General features: G+C 32.4%; 1 pseudogene; it reads right to left on the reverse strand.

The window, feature by feature from the left end:
- The window catches only part of LOC117115935, a 49,593-nt pseudogene that overhangs the window by 4,740 nt on the left and 30,002 nt on the right, over positions 1 to 14,851 (reverse strand).

The following is a 14,851-nucleotide window of genomic DNA, read 5'->3' on the forward strand; positions in this document are numbered from 1 at the left end:
AGTATTACGAATTACTTGACTATACATACAGAAAAGTAAAATTAGTTCCATTGTTATTATTATTGCAGAAATTATATAATTTGGTTTTTAATTATTACTTTTGTTTTCAAATTTGAATGAAACTATTCAGAAGTAAAATTTAAATATAATTTTAGAATTGCTATGCTTGTTTTTAATTATTTAATTATAAGTATAATTGATTTTTGTCTTGTCTGTCTGTCCACCAATCACTTTCATCTGTCCATGGATGCTTACCATTGGATGATAAAAAATGTTGAATACAAAATGTGCAATAAAATATAATAAATGCAAACATATTTGAATATTATGAAGATTAATATAATTTGTTTATATGTGAATGTTGAAATTTCCTTAAAGCCTCTTGCTGTTATATATTCTATTAAAGCACTTCATAATATTCAAAATTTCATGTTATATAAATGTGAAATGAATATTCAGAAGTTTTAGTATAAGCAAAGCTCACATTAAAAATGTTAATCAAAATTAAATTTTAAACTCATCACTCACTGCAACATGTAGCAAAGCTTGCACAGAAATTAATGAATATTCAGTACCATTGCTCATGCATAATGTATTTGCCATCACCATTGCTATAGAATTCTACCACCATCACCAAGCAATATAGTAAAGTTTGCGTGCTTTAAACTTGATATTAACAGCATGCCTATGTATCTAATTAATTGTAATATCAATCATTGGATTTTGTCCACCAACATTTTAGCCAAAGGTAACATCTACAATCATGTGGTAGCAACTGTAGCTATGGTGATTGTCACTAGCAGTAAACATGTGAATGTTAGTTACAAAATGCAAATTCACAAAAGCAACATCATCAACCAATCAATAACCATAAAAAAAATATCAAACAACAGAACAGACAAAACTTAAAATGATATTAATTAATGTAACAGCAAAGGTAACAAAAAATTTAAAAAAACTGTTTGCATTGCTGGACAAAGGTAGTTAAACAAAGATCTGTCTTAAATGGAAGGTAAATTTTTGTCAACACTATCAAATTTGATGTGAAAAATAACTATGATATGCCCTCATCATGCCCATATATGGGCACATCATATGCCCTCATCATGCCCATATATGGGCACATCACATAAATTTATCACATAACATGTAATAGTGTCAACTGAAATTCAGATAAGGTAATTCTTAATAATTGTCTTCTTTTTTCTTTTTTTTTTTTTTATCAATAAATAATAAACGATGGCATTAAAATGAGGTAGACATAGCTTTGCTTTAACCACCAAACTTATATGTAAATATATTGTCTGTGAAAAAAGCTAGAGAAGAACAACAAACATTAAATTAAAACATAGCATTGCTCATTTGGGTCATTTTAATATAAGAATTTATATGTTAGTTACCAGCCAATTAAGGGTCTAACTCAAGAATATAAGAAAAGTATTGTTTGTGGATTTGTAAATTGGCAATATATGGCAAAGTCAAGAAAAACCAGTCACTCCTGTTTTGGCCATTATCTCCGAAACACGATTTGTGAGGAGTGACTGGTTTGGCTTTGCTTTGCCACATATATTTTCTTGTTTTTTTATTTTCAAAAGAAAGCTAATAAAATAAATAGATATATACAAAGTAAACAATGCAAATATTTTAATTTTGTTCTAGAAAATTAGCTCAACAGACAGTATATCTCTCAGTGCATTTAATGGTGTATGCATTTAAAAAAAATAAAATTACACAAAAATATTCAAAAATGGATTGTTTTTTGCAATGAAATATGTAAATGTTTAACAATTACAACATAATGTTTATGAGGCTCAATCAAATATACTTGCATTACATGCATTTAGTACAAAATCTACCACAGGTGAACGGCTGAATAATGAATATTGATGAGCATCTAGAACACTTTATGTACTGGTGAATATATTGAATAAACTAGCATTATTATAATGAAGCATTTTACATGAATGATAATTAAATTTGCATACATAAGTACCAGCTAATAATGTTATGTGTGCATTTGAAAGTTTCAACTTATTGTATTATAAGTGCAACAGATTAGCACCATACAAATCAATTACACCACAATTTAAACAAAAACAACATTGAGAAATACACAATGCAAGCAAGGGTTGTGATTGGCTAATAAGGGACAAATATAAAAATTTGCATACAATTCCAATACAAGGGATAACTTCCACCATTAAGCTTTATAATTAAAATGCTGTAAGTTATTATCTTTTTGTGTATAAACCTTTAGTTTACATAGCTAATAAATGCAGAAGAGTTGATACATTGACTACAAAGAGACATAAACGACTAAACATTCATTCAACAAATAATGAAAGAAAATGAAGAGATAGGCAGACAAAATAATTCAATATATAAATAATAAAATATAACATGTTTTCTTTTAGTTTTTTTTATATTGTAATAATAGACACTTTTAATATATGATAGCTGCTAATTGATTACTCTTACTTTTTACCTATTGTGATTTATGAAACTAAGAGAAAATATTATATTTAATCAAAATATATGTCTTTTTAGTTAATTTTCAATAAAAAAATACTTCATTAAAAAAATGACCTATATAGTAGGAACTACATGGACATTATTTATATGAAATTTTTAAAATATAAGTAAATAAGTGCTTTAAAGCACATAATATTATATTTACTATTAATATTTATTATTATTTATTATATAATGTATTAATTATTATTGTCCTTATCAATATCATTAACTTTACCGTTTTAATTAAGATTTATAAGAGAAAGAATAATCTTTCCTTAAAACAGAATTCTTAAATCCCTGTCCAAATAACTATCATATGTGGCAAAGACAAGCCAAACCAGTCACTCGTCGCAAATCGTGTTTCAGAGAAAATGGCCAAAAGATGCTGGAAAGTCAAATTTTTAAAAATCTATTTTATTGCATTAAACTAACCTTTATATATCAACACATCATTCTATGCTGTTATTTTCCCCATTTTCAATGTTAAAACAATACTTTTTAAGGATTTAAAGATAGTTTCTGCATGAGAAATGCCTGAAATCATAAACTTTGGCGGTTAATTTCTCATATATTGTTCTTTAAACAGCTGTGGGGTTAAACGCTTGTAACTTCATAAGGAAATGTCTGATTTGAATGATTTTTTTACCATTTTATAGCTATTATTTTACGCTCTAACACTGTGTTAATAACTCAAAATTGATTTTTGCGACGAGTGACTGGTTTGGCTTGTCTTTGCCACATATATGTTTTAAGCATTCAACCCCAACGTAAGGCTTTGTACAGACTAGCAAATTTTATTTGACAAAAACCTGTGACATGCCTAAATATGGTCTTGATGACATCACTTCATGACCATATATAGGCACATCATGACTATATATGGGCATACAAAAGATTGTTTTAATATAGTGTGGACAGAACACTAAATTTTCTCCCAGCTACGTATAACATACATAAAAATACATATATTATAAATATAAAGAGGGCAAAACTGCTAAATGATACAATCTACTACCTAGGCCTAGTGAACAAAACTCAAACTAAATTCCTATAAAAATACATGCACTTAATGCAAGGATTTAAGCAAATTTTCGAAACATGCAAATTATTCTGACTAAAAAACTACACAGGGGGTTAATATAATTTTGGAAAACAGTGCAAATATAATGTAAATTCTAATACTATGTATTATTAACTTTTTACCAAATCATTTTCAAATACAAATTCTTGTATGTATGAGTGACTTGGAAAAAATATTGGCCAATATTTTGTAAATTTTTCATATGTAAATAAGTGTTTTATCTTGCATTTTTGTAGCATTGTTTTGGAAAATGGGAATAAATATATATTAATCATATATTAATTTGTTTTCTGAAATACAATTCTGTGTGTTTGTATTAATTGAAATCATAAAGCATACATTTTCATTAAAGCTGGTACATATATTTACAGATTCATCTAAAATATAATTATGTGAAAAAAGTTTATAAAGTTTTTATGTAAATATTTAGAGGGTTAAGCGAACCCATCTCTTCCCTCCTTCACCACTGCGTTTATCCAGTAGGATGAGAACAAGGAATCACACATAGTTTTCAAATAAATTCTCATTTCCTTGTTCACAACTATGTTGGGAGATATGCGGTAGAGGTTTTCACCAGTAAATTACATATTACAATAAGGACAAATTTAGTATTTTATGTTTAAAAAATGTATTTTAATACTTAATCATTCAATGTGAATGTTTCTTGAATAAAATTAAATAATAAATTACTAAAAGATTTTAAATAAGCATATTCAGATGCTGATAATGTATTTATAAGGATTGTACTACAAATGATAATGAAGAGCTTGACTTTTTCTCTAAGAAAAAATTACCAATAATCAGGATTAGTGATGACCAAAATTAATTGTGTTTTACATACTCTTAAATAATCATACAGGTTGATGATTTTTGACTTGTTACCTTTTCATTAATTTCTATCATCTGTAAGAAATGGGACAGAAGATGCAGGATAATTTTATAATTATTTTAAGGCTGCATGCACCAATAGAGGAAAAACTAGTATGAAATAGTGAGAAAAAGAAAAAACCAAACCAACTTTAAAAACACAGCATGAGCATATGAAATAAGAGTAGTAGGCAAGCATAGATACAGAGTGAAAAGTGCTTTAAAATTGTATCCTAGTTTCATTGGTACTGGTTAGCCAAAAAAGTTAATTTTCATTGGAAGCCTCAAGTGGTATATGAAATAGCAGTATGTGCGATTTGCATGTATAAAAATCCATGTGAACTGAGTTTGGCCTATCACCGTGCATGTTTCAACTATGCTCCCCATGCATGAATTTACCGTATCCGATCCACGTGCAAAACATTGCATTATCGACTACATGCATAGTGTGACAAAAATACAGTATATTTAATTTTGGCAGACGAACATTGACACAAAAACATTCAATAACATAGCTGGGAGACAAAACTGGGGATGCTTTTTTCTTTTATCCTGTTCCTATTGATATTTGATTTGTCTTACATTTGCCGTGGAACCGTTAGAGGATTCTGTGGTAGCAATCCCATTGGGAACCTCTTTTTTGGCGGTTCCGTTTTCTAATTGGGGTGGTTCCTGGTGGTTCGTGACAGGCACGTTTTCATCCTGGTCTATTTCAAAGCTGTACACACTCACTGTCTCGTCCTGAGAAGGCATATAGTTTATGTGATGAAGATTTATAAGCTAAGAGAAGTATTTATTATACTAAACAGAGAAAATCATAGTCTTTGTGGTATAGGTTAATTCTATAGGAATTACACATGCTGATAAAGAAAATCATTGTTTTGATAAACATGTATTAAGCAAAGAGAAGTAAATATATTAAAATCTTCGTGAAAAAATTAACACAAACAATTAGTCCTATTTATTGTCTAGGAATAAAACAATACTGAGAATAACAGATAGATAAGTATTGAAGATTGAGTTAGTAAATGAAAAAAACAAATAATATACAATATAAAAGTTCACAACATACTTCAAGGAGCAGAAATAGGGGAAAATTCATAGCTGGTAGCTTCAGTCAACCCCAATTTAATTTGGGATTTTTTTGTTTGCAAAAAGCACAGTTTGTGCAATCTAATTAAAAATTGTGTGTGCAATCAGTTTTTGTTTGCATTATTTAATATATCTGAAACCCATTCCTTGCATTGTGTATTTATGATGAAGTAATTTTAGTGGACATGTGCAAGTCGATTTTCTTACGTTTTCCCCATTGCCATTTTTCCCACCGCCATTTTGCAAAGACCGTACCAGCCTTTGACCTTGGAGAATCTAATTGGAAAGTTTTAGAAGTTGGATTGAACAGGTTAGAAGAAGAAAAAGTAGAAAGATGTTTTAATAGCAAAGGTTTATGATGAAAATAAATTCATGAATCTAAAAGGTATTCATAGTTTTTTTCCAAAGAATTTAAAACAATTTTGTTATCAAGCTGGCATAAATATAGAGTTAAACAAAAAGTAAAAATAATCTCCAGTGTAATATAAAGCTGTGGAAAAATACATTAGATGTTAATCTGATTAAAAAAAAGTTCATCTAAAACTATTATTAAAATGTACATCCAAGATGTATTAATGTTTTGTATTTATAAAAGATTATATACATCCAACATATAACAAACCTATTAAATAAACTTTTAAGAAAACACATTACTGCATGCATTACATCCATGTTGAGTATTCAATCAACAACCACATTTACAATCATTATTTATATCTATATCATTCATTACAGAAATTATAATACTATTATGAGAATACAAATAGATAATTAAATTGTAAATAAACACCTACCACGTGGTGTCTTTAATTTCAGTTATTAGAAAATTTGAATCAAGATTTTTATAAAATGTTAACTTGCAGTTAAGCATACAAACAATAACAATGCTACTAAAGCTGGTTTTCCATTAGGCAAATTTATTTGCGTGAAGCGTTGGTTCATGTGCGTTCACATTTCTTTCAGAGTTTTTCAGTGCAGTAAAATCAGTAGTTCAAACTGTTTTTACTTTTTGCGAAGTGAAAAAAATGCATAACCAATCAGAGCTCAGGAAGCGAACCAAAGCTTTTGATTCGCACAAATAACTTTGCCTAGTGTAAAAACGGCTTAAAACTGATCATTATTATAATTATTAATACCCAATTCACACAGAGACCAAATATTTGAAACAACTTGTAACAAGTTTGATCTCCCATTGTTGTTTGCCTAACATACAATATGATCCATGAAAAAAATTATTGAGGGTGCTAACTGTTAACAATTTAGGCTGCTTCATGTACTTGTCTTTAGTGACAAGGCCTATGTCATCCTGGTGATACGCAAGGTATTGGCAATTAAGTTGCTGCAGCAGAGATGTAATCTTCTATCATTACTGACTGAAATATCTGGGTTTACAGCAAGATATGCCTCAGGAAATACACACATTCTCAGTGAATAACACTTGATACACCTCAGTAAAAAACAGGCCTAAACTAGGCCTATTTTTCCTCTCATTTTTGGAAAACCCAAACTTGTTAAAACTTGTTTGGAAAATAGTATCCGTGTGAAAAGGGTATTAGGATTATATCATTATACATATTATATGTATAATTGCCACAGTCAAGGAAATCATGTTTTGTAATTTCTATGCCACACATTTGTGGACTTTGTTGAGACTTAAAAGAAAACTCTTTCACAGTTTCAACTGTATGTTGAAGGTCAAGCCAAATAAATAGAACAAATCATATAACATAGGGACTATGTTGATTTGATCTATTATAGTTTTGTTAATTAACATTTATTGAAGATTTATAAAGCTGGCATACACTGCACAGACAGTAGTCGGTTAACACAATTTCATAGAGTACACAACGCGACAAGGCAACAAATCATATTTAATTATGATATTGTCAGACCACCACAGACAATCGGAAGGCGGCATCCCATCGTTCATCAAGCACTCGCAGAGTGTGAATGGATTTGTCGGCAAACGGCCACACAATAGACATACAGTGTGCCTGGCTTTTCAGACCTATATCATATAGGTCAACTTGGTTAAATAACCAATCTTCAATAACTGTATACAATATAGATCAGATCAACATGTTGTAATATAATTTGCGTATGTTTCCTGACCTTGGACATAAACATGGGGAGTTGAAACTACAAGAGGGCTTGTTAATTTGACATCATCCTGCATGTAAACTACTGTTAAATTATTTTCAAGCCCATTCAGGCTCATCATAGTACATAAAATCCTCACCTTGTTAACCATCTCAACACGAGATTTAAGTTTAGAGCCAGAGCTGAAGGCTACTGCATGCACTTTACGATAAAAGGGCAAAAAATTCTGCTCTTCAACTGGTTTCTTTTCCCACTCTTCACAAATATCCTGTAAAATAAATGATTATTACAAATTAATCTTCAGGATATTAGCTATGTTGGCCATTTGTTGGCCACTCCACTTTTGTTGCAGAAGCTATTCTAACCCAGCAACCACAAAACGTTGTGACAATATATGTACGTACATATGGTTATCACCAAAATGTAACGTTGTTATAATGTAATATTTTTAGCTGGGGATCTTCTTCTGTACAATGATGGTGCTCTGTATAGTCGGATCTTCATCAGGTAAAGTCCCAGATGAGGTTAATTATCACGGAAGCTTGTAATAGCAGAATTGATGTAGGTGGTTTGGATAAATCATGGATCTGAGTCAAAAATTTTGTGTTGGGTTTTAATGGTCTCTAATATTACCTATCATTTCATGATGTAAAAAAACAACCTTGTAGCATCACAATTTGTGGATCAATTATTACATAATACAAAATTATTATTGTAGGAAATTTTATCTGAAGAGAGTCACACCATGCATGTGGCACGAAACTAAGTAGTAATAAACTGTCTCATCAAAATTACTGTTGAACCTCACCTTTTTATTACTTAATTATAAGAAAAAATAAATTACCTACATGCTTAGGGAAAATTCAATCCACTTAATGCTGGTGCAATGCTAACCACTCAAATTCTTATTTTTATTTATTTATTTTTTTTATGTTAATCACGGTTTCTTCTTGTTATTGTTGTTGAACTTTGACTATACTTAAAAAACCACTGTCTCTTGCACTAAATAACTCATGTTAATAATTATTTGCACTTTCATGTTAAATCCAGCATCCATCCATTAACTTGTTTTACCTGCATACGTCTCTCCTTCTTACGCAGTCTGTCATACTGTTTCTGTAAAAGGACGAGCTCACTCTTCAGATGCGAGGTTTCGTCTTCAGACTTTGGGCCAAAGGTTACAGACATCTTGTGATTGAGTGCCGGTTTTCCTGAGGCTTCTTGCATATTTTCCATTTGTCTTAATTCCTAAACGAAATATTTTAAGCATTTTATTCATTTATTTTGGAGAACCTCTCCAGTAGACATGTTCTGCTCCCACGAGAATCAGTATCAATTATACAGTCTTTTTACGTAGCTTTATTAGAGTACACGTACATCAGGCCCGCAACTAAGGAAATTTCTATGGATTACCAAACCCTCTTTTGAAGGAAGCCCCGCTGTGTTAAACTTAGCAATCACCTGTCGTTGAGTAACAATATTAAAATCATGAGGAAATTCACCACTTACAGACTAGATTACTTCAGCTGTAGGGGCCCTGTCTCCAGCCACCTACAGTACTTCTTCCCAAAAACCCCACCAGGGGACTTATGTGTCCCATGAACTAATTTTGGCTCTCATAGGTACCTCCTTAGAAATTCTGGTTGTGGCCATATCAAAATAAAGTCTTCTATATAAATATTTTCTCAATCAACTACTGTGATTATTATTATTCATTATGATCTTAATAGAATAAATTATGTAGGGATGGCATACAATGATTAAAGTATGCATTTGTATTTTGTTATAGCTATCGTTTGAATATTTGTCTCAGTCAAAAAGATATTAACATTCGTGAAGGAGTTACAGTACCTTAGTTGTTAAATTTTTTCGTTTGGCGTCAGCCCCGGAATCTTCCTGGAAACCATATAGCAGAAAGGTGATGCTCTGGCTATCAAAAAAATCAAGATGCTCCTGCGTTATACTGGGTAGGGAGATGATGCGGCTGTGTGACCACTCAGGCGATAATGTGCCTTTTTCCATTGATGTTTCTGTGTATTCATTTTCTGTGAAAAACTTATACTTGACCTTCAACCCTTTGGAATAACGTGCTTTGTGGACTTCACCATTTATAATCCCAACCTGTGATATAAAATATTTGACAATTATTCAACTATTGAACAAAGTAATATTATGATAATCAATCAATCAATCAATCATCAACTGGCAACACATTAAAAGTATTTGGAAATGTGAAAACCATATATCATCGTCATTTTTAATCATTTTGTTACCTAGTAACAAGTTATGGTGATACATTTTAATCAGCTTGTTACCTCATCTTCTGACTGTCTAGAAATCTATGTATATATATAAAGCCAATGGTTGACTAATTTTTTTAATGCTTTGCCCGGTGCAGAGGGTTGCCAGAGGTCCATTGCCTCGAAAGAGTAGTTACACTCTTGTTTAAAGGAGGTTGCCCAGACAGTATATTTTCCTTTTACCTTAAAGTGATACGGTTTTCCAAGAAGCTCACTTGGTTCTTCAACATATTCCTCATCTGTGTAGGGTTTACCATCTTGTGAACATGGTTTGATGGTTATATACAGCCTGCCCTCTTCTGTACCCTGTACAGAAAAAAAATAAAGGTTGTTAATAGAAGCAGCAAAAAATCATTGGCAGTTAACTACAGAATGTCTCCAAAAGCTGATAACATTTTCATATGTGATCTTCTCGTCAAGCTCTCATCCATTTATTCTGATAACTGACAAGGAATTATGTCTCATCACCAAAAAAATCATTTACCCATGAAAATTTCATCATATAATAACTGCAGACAAAATCCTTTTCATTCTCCTAATGCCAGAAACTTACTTTAAAATCTGTGACAGTTATATTGTCATCAAAATCTAAGGCATAGGACAAGCTCTGAAGGAAGGCATTAGCAGATCCAATAAGGACGTCTTCAGCAGGCTCCCAGAATGGATCCTCCTCCTGTTTAATATTGCTCACATCCTCACCATCTGTCTCTTATACACATCTAGATGTGTATAAGAGACAGCATTTGTGGACTTTGTTGAGACTTAAAAGAAAACTCTTTCACAGTTTCAACTGTATGTTGAAGGTCAAGCCAAATAAATAGAACAAATCATATAACATAGGGACTATGTTGATTTGATCTATTATAGTTTTGTTAATTAACATTTATTGAAGATTTATAAAGCTGGCATACACTGCACAGACAGTAGTCGGTTAAAGTACTTTTGAGACGAGCAGGGGATTACCCCTGTCTACTGGTCCATTAAGCCTCTGTTGTGGACAGATGAGAGTTACAGGAACCAGTTTACTGGGTAGCTCAGACATGAATGCAGAGGTTTAGTTATGTGGGTGGAGATAGGCAGGGAAACCCAGTTTTTAACGCACTCTAAAATACTTTCATGGGCCTTCACTCACCTTTAATAACCTTTGCCCATCCATAAAATTCACTGTTACCCACCCACCCTTATAATGTATATACAGTTACAACCCTGAACCCTTAAGAGTGAAGAAATTTACTGAATGATCTAGTCCATGCCTATATAAATCTAACCACAATTATTGTCACTGCGATAAAGCATAGGCTGTCATTTAGTCTTGATATTATTTTAGGATACTAACTTTGTTTCTTTGTCATTGCCTTCCTGGGCAGCACCTGCAATGAGAACAACTTCAAAGCTTTTGTGTTTGTTGAGCTCTTCACTGACGGCATTCACTTCATTCACCATTGGTAGCATCTCAAGGATCTGATCCTGCACAACCTGTTGTTCTGTCAATGTATCAATGAATCAGTGAATGAATCAATAGATGAATGAATGAATGAATCAATCAATCAACAAGGGCTTAGGCCTCCACCAATTTTAGTAGGCAGGCCTACCCTTCTGTAGGACCCACAAAATCTTTTTTATAAAATTGTTTGAAAATTGATTTTGGCAGACAGGCAGACATTTGCGGGGCATGATTCTCCAGTTGGCTGTTGTTTATCTTCTGGATGGTAGTTTCGGTTGGAAGTTACTAATAGATTACATTACAAAAAGTATTCCCGAATGTCAAAAATGCAAATTTTGCAAGAGGTTCCAGCCCATGGACCCACGGCTCACTTCTGCAAGTGCCCTTCTTGATCTTGCCTTCCCTCCGACTGCCAATATGACTTTGGTGTGAGTCAGATTCTTCAGGTAAGTCTATGCATATTTGCAGGGATGTTGGTAGTTTATAAGTGAGATACCTGTATGAACACCTGCCAAGATTGGCTAAAGGACAATTGCATAATAAATGCATCCATCTGGACTGTACTATTACGGATGATTCCATTATTTTTCAGGGTTGGAATTTATAATATATCCATCGGTTCAGCAGCCGAGTATCATTAACTAATCTGTAGCGTGCATAACTAAAATATCGTGCAAACATTAAACAAAATGGTACTTACCTTTGGAGAGGCCACTGCCAGCTGTTTGGTAACCTTTAGCCTGGGCAATCTCTTTTTGTGCAAATTCCCAGTCCACTGTGGCTGGGGTTCCTTCTGGGGCCTGTGGGTTGGCTGGATTCTTGAAGATGTACATGTGATTAGAACCTGTATACAGAAGCAGGAATTAGTATAGATATTCAAACCTAACTATTTGGATCATTTATGGTTATCAATAACGGTACAGCTTCAATGTAATATATTCAATACAAACATGTTATAATATTTTGGTAACCATAGCAATCATTTACATACAAATATAATTAATATATAATTAAATAACTAGAGTTGAATAACATCACGTTCAAGCACTACATGGTTACTGCATTTTGTGTAATTTTCCAGATAATTGCATGGTAATACTTATTTACTTTTTAAATTGGAAAAAATGTACTGTGTATCCACTTTTCTTTTACGAACACAATTTATTATTTGTATTTTGTTTCCAACAATAAAGATTGGACATTGCCATTTTTAAACAATGTAGACTATACAAGTACCTTCTCAGTTACTATCAACAATATCAGAATATACCTCCATTATTATATTGATATTTGATTTCTAAAATAACTTAAGACTTATTGATAATGAGGCGGTAAAGATGTTGATGAATATGTAGGCATATTGTAAATTCTATTATCAAAGGCTGGACAAAGCATCTAGTAAATCAAAGTTCTTTTAATTATCCAAGTTTGCTTTTCTTACCCACAACGGGCCTTTTGAGTATAAGAAACTTGCACCCTTGTTCAGTAGATGGAATAGTAAGGATAAATATACGACAAGGTTTTACAGTGACATTGATTTCATAATTTCGAAACCATGAGACTTTGCAAGCTTCAGAGTGACCTAAATCCGGGCACTCAATGAGCATTACGGTTGTCGGCCGACGTGATTCTATGAAGAATACAACGCACACGCAGCGGATCCTTTTTAATGACGATTCGTTCAGACTTCTACCGACAATCAGCAATATGGTGTTGCATCATCTATCGCTCACGTTGTGCGAAGGTCGTAAGACCATCGTACAATTCTCAGTGAGTGTGCAGCTTAAGAAGGGTCTAGCCCTATGAATAATATGTATTGCTTCATACCAAAGAGAATTCTGTCCTGGTGTTCTAGTGTTTTGCTGTTCATCAATGGTAAGCCATTAACTTTGATCTTGGCACCTGGGCTTCCAGGTTTGATTTCCACCACTCCATCTGTGTTTGTAATGACTGCATGTTTCTTCTGAATGCTGCCAAAGATAAGAAGGAATATGTTTAACTAAAAATATAGTTTTAAATATCATTTTAAAAACAATGACTACTACTAAATATGGTTTTAAAAATTTAACAATGTTATAATTGTTGTTATTAAACGTCATACCTGTAATTTGGCCGTTCCAAGGCATAACAACATAACTTAACAAAAAAATATTAAGAGTTACGTTGTCTTTGCCATGGGACGGCCGAATTATAAACTAATTGAAAAAACACTATCCAATCAATTAATTTATAAGGTGCATAATACAATTTGTTTCAGTCTCTATATGAAGACTTTTTTGAGCGAACACTTGTTAGACTGGTACTGGTACATTTGTTATGCGCCTTTTCCTTGAGGTTATAAAGCAAATAAATCATAAAAGGCTCATTGTAAGTTAACTTTGAGTACACAAGTTGTCTCCTAATGCAGACCAATTACCACTTAAAACTGTAAAATTTTATATGAAAGCAGATGTTACCTCAAACCATTGAGTGCAATAGTAGGTGCTGGGTCGGCATCTTTGCGACCTATTGTCGTTTCACTTGAGCCAAGGAAAAGGGTTACCACGCCAGACAGCATGGGATCTTCATTTAAGTTCACAAAGTGTGGCTCTTTTTTCTTCCTAATTGCTTCTAAATCTCTTTCATCACTATGAGCCGTGTCTTCAGCTCTTTGTTGTTGAAGCTATTAAAAAATACAAGGAAATATATATTTTTTTTAACAGGTACAAAATTTTCATAGCAGCGTATCTTATAGAAAAAGTTTTTTTTAAAGATGTAAACACCAGTAGGTATGCAAATTTTGTGTATGCATTTTTTATTAATAATTATAAAAATTTACATCAATATACCTTTTGGTCCCAATCCATATCTGCCATAGCTTGCTGGTTTGCCATAAGCTGTGCTCGAATTTCTTCTTCCATTTCTTTCTTCATACGATCAATATCTTATATTAAAATAAAAATTTTCTTTTTTATATACATTATCTCTATTTAGTTTTTATAAAATAATTATTTGTCACTATTACTTAAAAAAGCCGCACACACACACACACCAACACACTGCGCTAACATTCATCGGCAGACACGATTACATGCAGAACGCAACGCAATGCAACAAGGCATGTGCAACAGATATTTTTAATGATAATCCTCTCAGACTGAACCCACCAATCAGTAGATGCTGTTGTATCGACAAGCGCGCAAATAAACCTGAGATGAATTCCTCAGCCGATGGTTGTACAACACAACATGCCTGGCTTTAAGCAATACTATATTTGATTATAGACCCAATAAAATCTGCTTTCTTAATCTCAGGTAAACCACCAGAGTTGTAATAATTTCCATACGACAAAGATCAATTATTCCTTCGGAACCCGTAAACAGCGAATTTTACCAGCTCTTCCCCCTAAACCTTGCCAGAGATTCTAGGTAACCCCATACCCCAGTTGATGCATTTTTGCACACATTTCACCCT

The sequence above is a fragment of the Anneissia japonica genome, unplaced genomic scaffold, assembly GCF_011630105.1.
Source record: "Anneissia japonica isolate Jap-2015-1 unplaced genomic scaffold, ASM1163010v1 scaffold27830_len515607_cov181, whole genome shotgun sequence".
Classification (NCBI taxonomy): Eukaryota; Metazoa; Echinodermata; class Crinoidea; order Comatulida; family Comatulidae; genus Anneissia; species Anneissia japonica.